At 41.2% G+C, this 14,224-nt stretch overlaps 1 protein-coding gene across 4 annotated transcripts in view; it reads right to left on the reverse strand.

Moving 5' to 3' along the window:
* VEZT (vezatin, adherens junctions transmembrane protein) overlaps positions 1-14,224 on the reverse strand; it is a 63,692-nt gene that overhangs the window by 48,809 nt on the left and 659 nt on the right. The window lies entirely within an intron of this gene.

Here is a 14,224-nt window from a genome sequence, read left to right on the forward strand (position 1 = left end):
AGGTGTTTTTCCACTAGTATCTTAGGGTATACCTTCTTGCTTTGGGGGCTTCTCTATTCTGCTCTCTCCACTACGGAGAGACAGAAGGCTAGAGAGAAACCATCCAGGTACCCAAAGAATGTTAGAGACACAGGTGATAGTAACAGCTGTCTGATGTAGAAATAAGGTAAAATTATTTCCCCTTCTGGGTCACTGCAGAAAGCTCAGGCAGCTGATGGCTTGTCATTACAAGGGATTCAAGCAAGCACCAATCAACTCAAGGGAAATGTAAACTAGGTCTTTGCTAATGATCCATCACAGAGCATGTGTGTTTCAGGTATTCATTCAGTATGAAAAGCTATCTGTTGGTGTGAGAATTAAAGTTGTGTTTCTGCAGTGGAAAATTCCACTAACTTTGCATATTCAAAAATGATTTTGCAGGCATAAGAGTGGCATAACAGTGGGGAGTATGTTAAGCAGATAAGGGGACAGTAGAAGGTCCCACTGTCCCAAAATAAGGAGGATGGCTAAGAAAAACAAGACAAGCAGTGCAAAAATCAGTAAAAAACAAACAAAAAAATCGAGGGCACTCTAATCATGAAAGAAAAAAAAATGAAAAGGAGAAAATAATGGTTGGTCGAATAAAATTGTACATACATAGTATAGTAGTAAGTGTCGAGTAGTTTGTGAACCTGTAGTACTCAGCCAATGAGGAAACGGGAGGAATCAAGCGTTGGGTAATAGGGAATATAAGGTTATGATACACTTCTGCTGTGCACTCCTGCCTGCAGAACACCCTCCATTGCAATCACAAATAAAAATGCTTCTTCACTGAGATCCTCACCTGAGCCTGTGCAATTGGCTACAGATTGTTTCTCACAAACTGGGGGCTTGACCGGGAGCCAGTCGCCTCCTGGGGATTGTTTCTCACATTGGCATTCCAGGAGAAGAAGAAGAAAATAATTATTCGGACTGTGTGAGGTCACTTCAAATGTGCAGGGCACAGAAAGGAGTGATCTATGATGAGATCATTTTTTTAAAAGCTGACCAAGAAAACCAGTCTAATGCTGTTTAGATTGGTTCAATTTCCCAAAGGAATGGATGAAGGAAGGCAGACAAAGAGATGGAGAGGTAGCCAGAGAGATTCTGTCCACCAAACCCAGAATTAGCTAAAATCCTGAATGCTGTATTTAGTAAATAAAACATTGCATAGATGTAAGGATGCCTAATTCTTACTGTTTTGGGGCACTATCAAAACCCTGCAGTAAAGTTTAAGTAGTACAATTTCTACTATACAGAAATAATGTTAAAAAAAAAAGCTCTCTCTCTTCAAATGTTAATGAAACTTCAGCCCCTGGCTGTGATGAATAATTTCATTTGTTCTTGTAATCAAGGTAGAATACAGACACCTTACTAGGTTTTACATAAAATCCTTTTGATTAATTTTTCAAAGGCTTTTAAAATGTCTCCATTATAGTTTGGCATAGTTAGATTTGCAAATTTTTCATACTGCTGGGAACTGGAAAACAGTTTTCTGATTATTGAGTTGGGAAATGATAATTGATTAAAATTTAACTCAAATGTTTATCATATATTCCTTCACACAGATGACAAGCCTGTCACTTGCAAAGCTGTGTGGTCTGTATAACTCAATGAGGATTTCTCCAGCCATCTATAGCAAATTTCTCCCATGACATGTGTCATGATATGACATCTGAAGAGAGATGACAAGTAAGCAATGGCCAGAAAATCAGTAAAGGAATATTAAAAAGTTGAAGGGTAGACTTCATGTATGTGAACATTCACACAAAACTTCCAAAATTATCAAAAAATCATAAAATTATAATGTACCCACACAGGTACAATATGATAACATTCAAATATGCTAATAATATACTACATGTTTCAATTCAAGAGACAGAAGCATTATACTTAACACAAAGCATCTTTCATCTTCACAAAGCTTTAAAAACAATAATTTAATCTCATAATATGCATGATCTCCCACGAATTATGACTTTGAATTTCTAGATTACAACCTTAGCTAAAATTCTCACTCTTAGTTGCCCTCATTCCCATCAGAAAATCACAGATATGCACAGCACATATTTTTGCGTGCACACTTGTAGCTGTGAGAAAAGTTCCTTGGTTTCAGCTCATGCTGTCATGCATTGCTATTGTCAGGCTCAACTGTTTTCATATGCAAATGCTATGATAACAGTAAGAAATATACATCTCGGTTAGGTAAAATAGGATCTGCTTTTTTGCATCCAGATTTTCTTTGCCTAAAATTAATGCCTTCCCTTTTTCAACAGTCCAACATTAAAAAAGATTTTGACAGTTTTACATAATTATAGACACTACAGTGTTAGTTTGAGAAATTCTGGACATTTCAGAAGGCCAGTAGGTTGTAATTCAGAAATTGTAAATGAGCCTTGAAAGAAATCTTTTAGGTTAGAATGTTAGGTAAAGGGACAGCAACACCGTTTCAGTGGACAGTCTGATCAGGAAATTTAAAGATGAAATTTCATCTTCCTATTAACACAGCGTCATATTATCTAAAAGACTCTATTTCCTTGTATTTTTGAATCTTTATCTTTACATTCAACCACTCAACTTGAATACTAACTAGAACAGTTACTATTACTCACATTTGACAATCAGGTTCATTTATTTATTTCCAGTTGTCTCTGGTAGAGCAACATGATAATGACTGATTTAGAAAGTAGAAAAGAAAAAAAAAAAGTCATAATTCAGCTTATTGTTATATTACCATCACAGTACCAGTTACTGATGGCAAACACCATCTAAAGCAAGTGAGGATATCAAGACAGGGTTTTTCAGCAACATGCTGTATTTATATCTGAAGTTTCTTCAAAGTTTTGTCTTCTAAGTTACTTTCTGAGATCACCTAGATATAAGAGAAAGGCATTGCATTTACAATCAGGGCATTTTTTATTATGCTACTTGTCAAAAATGTGTGCTGGAAATGGAGAACAGTTCCAGATGACAAGATGACATTATTCTTTGGTGCACTTCTTACAGGCTAGACAAGGAGAATACAGTTAATAAGTGAAAAAAAGTACTGAACAGGAATAAGTTTTCTGAAGATTTTAAGAAACAGGGTTTTCTGGTAACTCAGCAGAAGCTGACAACAACAAAAACCCACTTATCTTTGTATTTTCTAATTCACTACTGTCAGACACCCCACAAAGCCATCCAAATCTAAGTAGATATTTATAGTATTGTATAGTTTTATATAAGCTCCCATGTCCAGAATCAAGAAAAAAGCCCTTCCTTCTCATTCACAACTCACTGAGCATATGTATTTTTTCATTGTTGAAAGTTGTTGAGTCTCATTCTAAACCCAAGATATATTTCACAGGATTAAAGAACAGTCTGCTGAAATTATTTTGTTCTTAACCTTTTCTCAATGCTTACTTTAATGCCACTTACTATACAATACTTTATTAGAAAAAAAATCACCTAAACTGAACCAAAGATCAAACATCTTGTTTGCAACTCTAAGCCTACAGTAAAAATAAATACAAAAAACAAGCCAAACATTAAAAAATAATCAAACACATAACACTATGCACTATGTGATTAAAGGGTTGGTAGAAAATTCCCTAGCTACAGGAAAGGGCTTACTTTTGATTGATATCTGCTCCAGTATCTGTATCTATTGCAGCCTTGAAAGCACAAATATTGTACTTTAATATGTCCTTTTGTGCATATTCTGAGAAAGCCTTTGTAATCACAAAGGATATTATAACCCCGTAAGCTTTCATAGTCTTGTTACAATAGCAGCTGAATATCAAAGCCACACCCATATTATTTTTGCTGATGCATCATGAACTAAATGACTCAGGATTTCTCCATTAGAGGTGGGGGCTTCCCACACCCAACACTATCACTCCATGGTAAAATTTACTACCTAGTAGTAAATAGTAAAAAGTACCCTGCTCTAGTTTCCAACCACAGCTAATGGAGAATAGCCTTAATAAAAATACCAAAAAGATAATATTTAATGTCATTGCACAAAGCAAAGGGTTTAAAGATCTCTTCTTAAAATACAGGAATTTTTTCTTCAAAGCCAAGGATTCAAATGGGCCAGGAACACCGTGGGAGCGCAAACAACCTCCAAAATGAGTACAGGCTATGAATTCTCAGTTTAAAAAACAAGGAAACATAAAAGATGTAACATTTCTGACAGCAAAGCTTAGCAGATTAGTTTAACAGGTGGCAAAACTCAAAACAAAATAAACAGTATTGAAATCCTCCCCCCTCAAAACATAGATTTGAAAAAGTTGATCTAAAACTCACAGAGAGCGCAAGCTTTGTCTCCTGGAAGAGGGCATTCCATTTTTCTCTTCTGTACTGTTCCCACGCATCTGACAGAATCTCACCCACCTCCCCGTTTCTTTCCACTCGTCCCTCCAGGATGACCCGAGCCCAGGATGAGAAGCAGCAGTCAGTGTAATTGCACCTGTGCTCCTGCACAGTAGCATTTTCCTGACAGCATCAGCGGCTGCAGTTTGAAACTTCCCAGGACTGTGCGATTTCTCCTGACTAATGTGGCTTTATAACTGGGGGGAGGGAGACGAGGATGACAGATTGCTAAAGGCTTTTAAAAAGATACTGCTAGGAAGAATTAGTGCACATCGATCTTATGTGAAGCCATTAATAAGACTTCCCAAGCAACAGTATTTAAAAGCCTTGGTCATATTCTCCTGGCCGGTAACCACCTCCTCCTTTTACTCGACTGACACGCAGCCAGCCACTGACAGGGATAATATTAGACAATGACTTCGACAGGGGAAGAGACATTTAGATTTCTGTTCTGTTTTCACCGCCACAGTAGGGTAGACCTTTCTTTCTCCAGTACTACACCATCACAGGATCTAGAAGCAGTTTCTGAGAACTACTTTGAAGCCATTAACCTCTTATTGTTCCCTAATATTCTCTGATACACAATATACACCTACTATTGCAAACATCTCTGCATCCTGAAGAGCTTTATAACCCACGTACAGTTCCACGTCACTGGATCTGTGAAAAGGGGAAGCTCTTTGCATTTTCAGCAGGAGGTTGCACATTATTGCCATCATGGAAAAGCCTCATGAAGAAATCTTACATGCTACAAAAAGCTCTGAAATTCATTATCAATGGCAGCCCTGGATTATTTACCCATTCAAAAGTGGACTTCTGAATACAGGTGAGAAGCTGAGCCGGACCTCTCTGACAAGGATAGCGATGAGTAAGAACTGGTAAACTGAAGGTACAAGTGGTAACTGTATCTTCCCTGCAGGACAGAGTAACAGGAGGCTGTATTGGGAGCTTTGGGTGGGAAGTCCCTGGCTGTGCAAGTCACAGCACTCAGCTGGCAAGGAAACACATAGTTTGTTTTATACTGGTTACTAATACTTGTAGACTTTATCCTTCATTTGCATGCTGGTAAACTCGTGGAATATTTCTGAAACACTCCGGAACCTTCTCTAAAACAACAGCTCCAAAGAACAGTTTATCCATTACAAGTCATGTTACTTTTGACACCTACTGAAAACACAGTGCACTCTTTTCTGAGTGCAAAAAAAAATAACCTAGAAATAAGAGAAACAGTCACATTATGAGGCCTAAACGAATGGAAATGTTGGTTTTTGGTTTTTAAACTCAAGTGTCTCAAGGAAGTTGGTTCATGACAAAGTTGTGAGAAGAGTATTAGACCTCCTGTGAAAATGATGCCAGAGCAATTAGCACAGAGGATGCCAAAATTTTTGGATCATCAGACCTCGAAAATTTACTGTGGATCATCATGTATTTTTGTCTTCAAATTCCTATTAAAAATAATAAAGTCAGTATGGGTTCACACACCATATGACCCATACAATACCTTCCTCTGTCTGCTTAGATAAGACATTAATACTATCCAAAAATGCCTGATGACTTTACTCAGCACCCACAACAACCAGAAGCGTCTTTACCCAGTCCTCCCCTTCCACATAGCAGACTTCTGAGAAGATGTCTGGATTAGCCCACTTGCCACAAGTTCAGCATCTTGCAGCAGAGGGGTCTCCCCAGGCTGCAGTTACACGGGCAATTTAACCTGACATTAACAGCGGGTGCAGATGAAAGCTGCAGTACCATTTTACAACACTAATGGTAATGTTTATGCAGACAAGTGGAGAGATGGAACAAGAACCGATATGTCTGAAAAAGATAAAATAGTCTTTTTTGTTTGTTACTTTGTTTTCCTCTTTTAGCCACCTAGTTTATGGTCAAGGCAGTCTCATGAGCCAGGTTACAGCTCCACCCACAAACCTTAGTACCAATGTAAAGAAGAGGATGGAAGTAAGAAGGAAAAAATGAGAGAAACCCAAACACCTCTTCTGGCAACAGCCAGACAAAGAAGTGCCTTTGGGGAGACAGAGCAGTCTCAAACAGGTAAACACTGTTTTTGACAGAAGCATATATTTAAAACTGGCTTTATTTCATCCAAGTGTATAAAATGACAATACTACATCTTTATTCCACCCAATAATCAGTGAGAAAAACCCTGTTGAGGCAGCAATAGAGACGCTACCGTTGAGGTTGTGTGAATGTTCTTTTTCAGCTCCTTTTTCAGAACATATAACACTTGACACTTAAAGAAAAAAAAAAATAGTAATAATTTAAAAAATGACAATACATTTTGAACCCCGCTACTTGACAAGAATGACTTTGTTTTGGAAGTCCTGAAGTTTTCACGTGTTTGAATGACTGCAACTTGCAATTTTCACCAGAACAAAAAAGTTCTAAGGTTAGGTTTCCTGGGGTTTTGAATTGTTTTTGCTTTGCTTTTTAAAGCAAAATAATTATAGACCAGCTCAATTTGGATGGAAAAAACATTTGTGAAAATAAATGTCCTGGAGTGTTTTGATATAAGACAGATTTGGTTTGAAAGTGTGCAGACAAGGACCTGGACATCTCAAATTAGTGATGTACCAGTATTCTAGGCAAAGAAATACCATATTTTAGATATGTTTGGCTATTGTAGGTGTGCTGAGCACGAGTTAATGGATGTTCTGAACATGGCTGTTTTATGCTGAGAAACGGTGGTGCCTTTTGTCAGAATGTCTCAAACCTTACAGAATTCTGTATGTCAAAACATCTGTATGCATCCCCCATGCCACTCAGCTCCAAGCAGCGCTTTGGATTGTTGCTTGAACATGCTGTGAGAATAGTCTTTTGGAGCTTATGACATTTGAATGCTTTATGATGTTGCCCAGCATTTCCCAAGCACTTCTGTCCTGTCCCTCCTAAAAGGATGGTTGCATTCCTACCTCCTCTCAAGAGGCCAAGCCCTGTGCCATGCAGCTGCCACCTCTGCTTAGCCCCGGTGCCTTCCCTTTCTCTCTCAGGATGGCATGCTGCTTGGAAAACACTTCTGTAGTTTTCAGGACTCATTTTTCTCATTAGCTTCATACGCTTCAGCAAAAAGGCAAACAGAGATCACATTTCTCCTAACTGTACAAAGGGTAATCCCATTTCTGTGCAGCGGTATTTTTCCCAGTGATGGGAATGCAACTGCTTGAGTAAGGGTGGGCTGTGAAATGAAAGCACCTGATATACTTTCAAAACCTTTGTTCTAGGTCTGTGGGTTCCAATTCTAGTTACTTAATCTAGTTTCAGTAGAACTGTGTTCAGTACATTGCATGGATACAAAATCTTGGATTTGGACATGAGATTTTTTGACTCTTTGCATTCATCCCCACCTTATCCTAAGGTACAGATTTGTTTGGATTCTGAGATGTGATAAAGATAGAGAAGCAAAATAAAGTCTTTTTTTTTTTTTTTGGTCATTTGGCATTATTTTCCCATTTCCACAAAATAAAGTTTGAAGTTGGGAAAGATGACATATACAACATAAATTGTATTTTTCAGTCTGGGATTGAAGGAAGAAACAATAAATCCAACATTTCAAAAGTGTGGAGTCTTACTACTGATCAGATCCTCTAGACCAGGAATAAAAGCTTAGATTCAACAGTGACACTGGCACCATGCCACCCAGCCAGCCTTTAGCAGGACTATTCTTTAACATAAATTTCCATTAATGCTGAAGTAGCTAGTGAGTAGCAACATTAAGTAACTAGCGTGGGCAGAAGTGTTCCTAGGAAGGGCACAAGACCCATCAGTCCCACAAGAGGTTCCGTCTGCACATCAGGGAGCACTTCTTTACTGTGAGGGTGACGAAGGACTGGCACAGGCTGCCCAGAGAAGCTGGGAACTCTCCACCCTTGCAGGTACTCAAAAGCCACCTGGACATGGGCCTGGGCAAACTGCTCTAGGTGACCCTGCTTGAACAGGGGGGTGGCACACAATGATCTCTACAGGTCCCTTCCAACCTATCTGAGCATAGCTTTAACAACTACCCACATGTAACAAATATGGCACAAGTTCATTAAAATACAGGACAAATGACTCAGCTGGAAGCAGGACACTGAAGCTGAAAATGCCCTTTTGGAACAGTATTTGGATCACCTTCGTTCCAGTGTTCTGAAAGAATGGGTGCACGAGATCAAAGATCCAGCACAGAAGATTTTTGATAAATCTATAAACTCAGAAGTGGAAAATAGCAAACAGAATGACTATACTTACAAGGAGAAAAAAGCAGTATGTCAGTCCTATGAATCTGATCAAAAGCCAGCATGCTACTGAGAATAATTATTCTTTATTGCAAAATTCAAAGATGAAGAAGAAAACGGGTCATCAATGAGGATACCACATGAGGTCACCAGAGATTGCAACACTCACTTGACATCTTCCTTGGACGAGACAGCTCGTTTTTCTAGATAATGGAAACAGAGGAAGTTTAGGTGGGCTTCTGATACTATGCCATACAGTACAGACTTTTGATACCACGCTATATCGGTTAAGAAGGGAAAGGATCTAAAGAGGTAAATAGCAGAGATAACAGTGGGTTGTGCATGGAATGATAACCTCATCAGAAACTATCACAGCATAGTGCACACCGTACTTTACAAGCCAAAATGGACTACAAGACAGAATGCTGCGGTTAAAAACCTCATCTCAAGAACTTAACACCAAGTGTCCTCTATTCTGTCTTACTACCTTTTTTAATTGACAGACATTAATAAAAAGTATCACTTATTTTTTTCCATAATCTGCCCTACATTAGAGCAATTTTTAATTTGACACACTGCTGGCAGACAAACACATGCCAAGCATATCAGGGCACCTCTGTGTCTCTCAGGTTCTGCCCCCTCTCTCCTAATGTTTGTAGAGCTTTCATTAAAAGAGCAACTGCAAAAACAAATGTGAGAACTGAAGTTAAGAGGACGAACTGAAGTAAAGTAGAACAACCGCAAGAAGAACAACCGCAAGAACTTGAACTGAAGGAGACTATTCAGTCGGTGAATGAAAATTGCTGGGTGCTGTAGGAATTCATTTATAAACTGGATAGAGGATGGCAACACTTCTGGACCAGCAAAATGACCATCACTCATAATCACTCAGTCACAGTGATCTGCAACAGCTCTTGAACTTCTGCGTGGGTAATATTGTTTTCCCAGGGCAGTGATGCCATCCTTGTGCTTGTCCTCCTTCAGGGAGATATTCATGTAACAGATATTTGATAATGAAAAAGATTAATGGGCTTCAGAAGCTCATAAATATCTATCAGCAGGACATCATCTGTTTGCTACAGCACAATTTGTAACGCAGATGGTTGAAATTGATGCCTTTAGGCCTGTTGGACAGAGCTATGACCTGAAAAATATGCAAAAAATAACACTGGACATAACTGATGTGGAATAGGTGAAGCACCCCCTGTTCTGCTTCTCTCGTCTCTCCTGCCCATTCTGTTTTGGCACGAAAAACAGGAAGGATCGCTTCCTTCCTGATTAGGGATTTGTTATCACAACAATGACAACATTTCTTTAATGTAAGAATAGAGATCAAGAAGAGTGCATTTATAGCCACTTTCAGGACTGCAGGAGTTTGTTGAAAGCTGCAACAAAGACTCTTTTCCCCACACTGGTGTAACGGCATTAGGTGGTGGCAATCCCAAGCATAATTGGCAAGGACCTCTACTACTCTGAGCTGCTGACTCAGGAGACTGACACGCTAGGCACCCAAACAGGCCCAGGCAAAGACTTAACTGGTGAGCAGGTAGAGAACAGCTTCTGGCATGCTCTTGACCAAACAAAGGACCATACTGGAAATGCCTCATGAACATAAGCGATCCTAGCAAGTTGAGTTATCCTGTTGTTGCGTGCTAGTTTTCACACTGTACTTGCAAAGGAAGATAGTAAACACAAATGGAGTGGAAAAGCATACAGATGACAGCTTACAACAGGCCAAGGGCACTGCAAGAGATCACCGAAGTGCTGCACAGCTGACAGAGGCGTGGGGAAGCACACCAGCAGCGTGGCACAGTCAGGCAGTCTCTTTCTTCATGTCCACTACTGCGTATGAGTACCAAAGGCTTAGGAAACATTGTGTCCAGCAAAATAATTCTATTTTTCATAGCTGAATGCACTATCACTGGCACTTCTCCCATGCACAGGCTGTGGAACCTACAAGACACCCCTACCCACGGCACACACCAACAAACCCACTGATCACAAGCTGTCTTAGCTTCTCTCTCTGCCTGATCTACACTGAAGTAACAACACATTCATAGTTTTCTAGGAAAATTGTCTAACTTTTCCTGGTAATTTTTGTGAGGTTTAAGAAGTAACCAACACTGAGTGCTCATTCTCTGGGGACAGCGACAGGACCTGAGGGAATGGCATGGAGCTGGGACAGGGGAGGGTCAGGCTGGGGGTTAGGGAAAGGTTCTGCACCCAGAGGGTGGTCGGGCACTGGGACAGGCTCCCCAGGGACGTGGTGTGGTGGTTTTACCGTGCTAGGCAGCTGAACACCACAACCGCTCTCTCACTCCCCCTCCTCAGATGAGGAGGGGAAGAAGTAAAGGAAAGAACAACTCATGGGTTGAGATAAGGATAATTTAATTAAATATATATATACATATATATATATATATTAAGGAAATATTATTATTAATTAAACAATTCAACTAAAGGGAAAAAAGGGAAAGACGAAGAGGCAGGGGGAAAGGGAATAACAAAACAAAACAAGTAAAGGCTATGTGGAAGTGCAGAGGAAAGAAATTACTCTCTACTTCCCACAAATGAGCGATGCTTGACCACATCCTTGAAGCAGGGCCTCAACGCACGTAGCCGGTGTTCGGGAGGAGGACAGACGTTTTCACAACGAGAGCCCACCCCTCCCCTCTTCTTCCTTTTTCCACCTTTTATTGCTGAGTGTGAATCATATGGTATGGAATATCCCTTTGGGTGGTTTAGGTCAGCTGCCCTGGTGATGTTTCTTTCTCACTTTTTTGCCCACCCCCTAGGAGGGTTAGAGAGAGTCCTGATGCTGTGCCAGCACTGCTCAGCAGCAGACACAACACCGGTGTGATACCACTGCTGTTCTAGCTACAGGTGCAGAGCGCAGCACTGTATGGGCTGCTGCAGGGAAAGTTAACATCCCAGCCAGACCCAGTACACGTGGTCACAGCACTGAGCCTGTCAGAATTCAAGAAGGTTTTGGGCAATGCCCTCAGACAAATGGTTTAAGATTTAGGTAGTTCTGAGTGGGGCCAGGAGCTGGGCTTGATGATCCTCATGGATCCCTTTCAACTTGGGATACTCTATGACTTTTGAACTATTTTCGTATTGGAAGACTTTACAGAGCAGTATCAACAAAAGCTACATCAAGGTGCTGGCTGTTCCTGCACAAGTCACACTGAAACGTAAACCTTGTCTTCTAGAGTGAGTGAGCAGAAGAGATGCTAGGTCCTGCTCTCCTGGTACCTTGGTGGACAGAACAGAAAGGAGGAAGAGAAAGAAATTACCGAAGATATTTTGGGCCCCTTGCTACAAGAAGGACATGGAGGTGCTCGAGCGAGTCCAGAGAAGGGCTACGAAGCTGGTGAGGGGCCTGGAGAACAAGGCTTACGAGGAGCGGCTGAGGGAGCTGGGCTTGTTCAGCCTGGAGAAAAGGAGGCTCAGGGGTGACCTTATCGCTCTCTACAGGTACCTCAAGGGAGGCTGTAGCGAGGTGGGGGTTGGCCTGTTCTCCCACGTGCCTGGTGACAGGACGAGGGGGAATGGGCTTAAGTTGCGCCAGGGGAGTTTTAGGTTGGATGTTAGGAAGAACTTCTTTACCGAAAGGGTTGTTAGACACTGGGACAGGCTGCCCAGGGAAGTGGTAGAGTCACCATTCCTGGAGGTCTTTAAAAGACGTTTAGATGTAGAGCTTAGGGATATGGTTTAGTGGGGACTATTAGTGTTAGGTCAGAGGTTGGACTTGATGATCTTGAGGTCTCTTCCAACCTAGAAAATTCTGTGATTCCATGAGATTTTTCTCATATCAAAATTCTGTGATATGAGAGAGAAGCAGAGATGCACTAGCTGCCGAGCATATACTGTCAGGTATTTTCTTCACAGCAGCTTTGTAGAGATGGTATACTATCTCAGGAGTTGCCAAATACCTTGGCATACTTCATACGCCTTTCTCAGTGCTCTTGCCATCATGAGCTTCTCTACTCTTCCAAAAGAGGCCTCGGACTACAGGTTCTCAAGATCAAAACAAGATGTCCTCCCTGCTTTGTCCATTTCTTTCTTGATACTAATTCCCATGCTGTCATCTAATGCGCGAGTGCTTTCCAAGGAAAGTAGCCAAAGACATAAACACATGATAAGAACAGAACGATTAGACTTAAAGCAAGCAAGAAATGGTAAGGAAATGGGCTAAAACTTCCAGAGCTGTTCAAAGAAATAAGAAGAGTTCAGCTGCTCTGAATGGGAGGACTATCAAATAGCAGCTTTGTATGGTATGAAGGTATATGTAAGTCAGGAAGAATAAGTGAGCATGACCTGAGCAGAGTTAATGCAATAAACGTTACTACATTTATCACCATTGCTTATAATAGCGTACAATGTCTTGTTCACGTGAGTGCCAGAAGCTCAGAGAACACTGCTGCTCATAATAACAGAGGTCTACATGCTGATGGTCTCCTTGCAATAGTGACTGCTGAAGAATAACTTGAGAAGTGACCTACAGAAAAAAACGTAGCTGCTTCCTAAGAACCACAGATAACTGAGGAGAGCTTGTGGCCCAAGAACAAAAATGAAATAGTAACTACAGATAAGTACATCGCAGCATTAACTGCCTGTGATGCCTTCCTCTCCTGGCTAATTCCCCTCTCTGGCTCATGTGTGTGGAGGTTACTTGCTATTCCTTGTGGAGCCTCCACTTTGCAAGAACACCCCTAAGCACTTGGGAAGCTATTTTTGGTGGCTATTGCAAAGTACCCGTTATCATCAGCAGGTGCCTCACCCAGCTCTGCTCACTAGGGGTTTCCCCCACACCCCACCAAAAAAATTGGTTGTTTCACCTACTGTTTCTTATCTTGTTATAGTTGGAATTTCCCATATGAAACACAAACAGTGAGTGACACAGTAACACGTGCTCGATACAGCAACATGTCAAAGCACCTTTCCTAGTGCGGGAAACGCATTTCCAAAACACAAAGAAAGCAGTCAAGTGCACGTGCAGAGAGATCTTTTATTCCCTACGTAGCAGAACTTTTTCAGTCAAAGTGGTAATTGCTGCAGTAACTAAAGAACCGTGGAGCTACAGGTCAAATACCACTTTCACTGAAGAACTACACGCAGGGGGCAGGTGCTGCACCTGCGAAGTAGATTCTCGCCAAGGATTTACATCGCTTGAGGAAGTGATGGGACCTGATGACCTTGAAGGTCTCCTCCAACCTCAACGATTCTAATTCCAGCAACGTAAGTAACCGGCGTATCAATAGCGTGCAAGGTCGATTGTGGATGAAAACTTTCAGGTACAGGCCAGAGCCATGAACAGGTAGCACTGATGTCACTCCGCATTCCTTATTTGAGGAGCTTTTCCTATCCAAAACCACAGGCTTCGTCATCATAAATCATAATACTAAATAATAATTATTTTACAGACCGCTTCCTCTATAAATGCCCTTTTTTGGGTACCCCAGAAAAGCACAGCCAGTCCCCGCAAACCCATCTGACTTTGTCGCTGAGGCGCAGACACGTTTCCCATTTCCCAGCCGCTTCACGCGAGGCCCACGCGACACGGTGACCCCGCTAGGGACGAAGAGGGGCAATTCCCCGCCCCGCCCGCGCCCCCCCCC

This window comes from Oxyura jamaicensis, chromosome 1 (assembly GCF_011077185.1).
Source record: "Oxyura jamaicensis isolate SHBP4307 breed ruddy duck chromosome 1, BPBGC_Ojam_1.0, whole genome shotgun sequence".
Classification (NCBI taxonomy): domain Eukaryota; kingdom Metazoa; phylum Chordata; class Aves; order Anseriformes; family Anatidae; genus Oxyura; species Oxyura jamaicensis.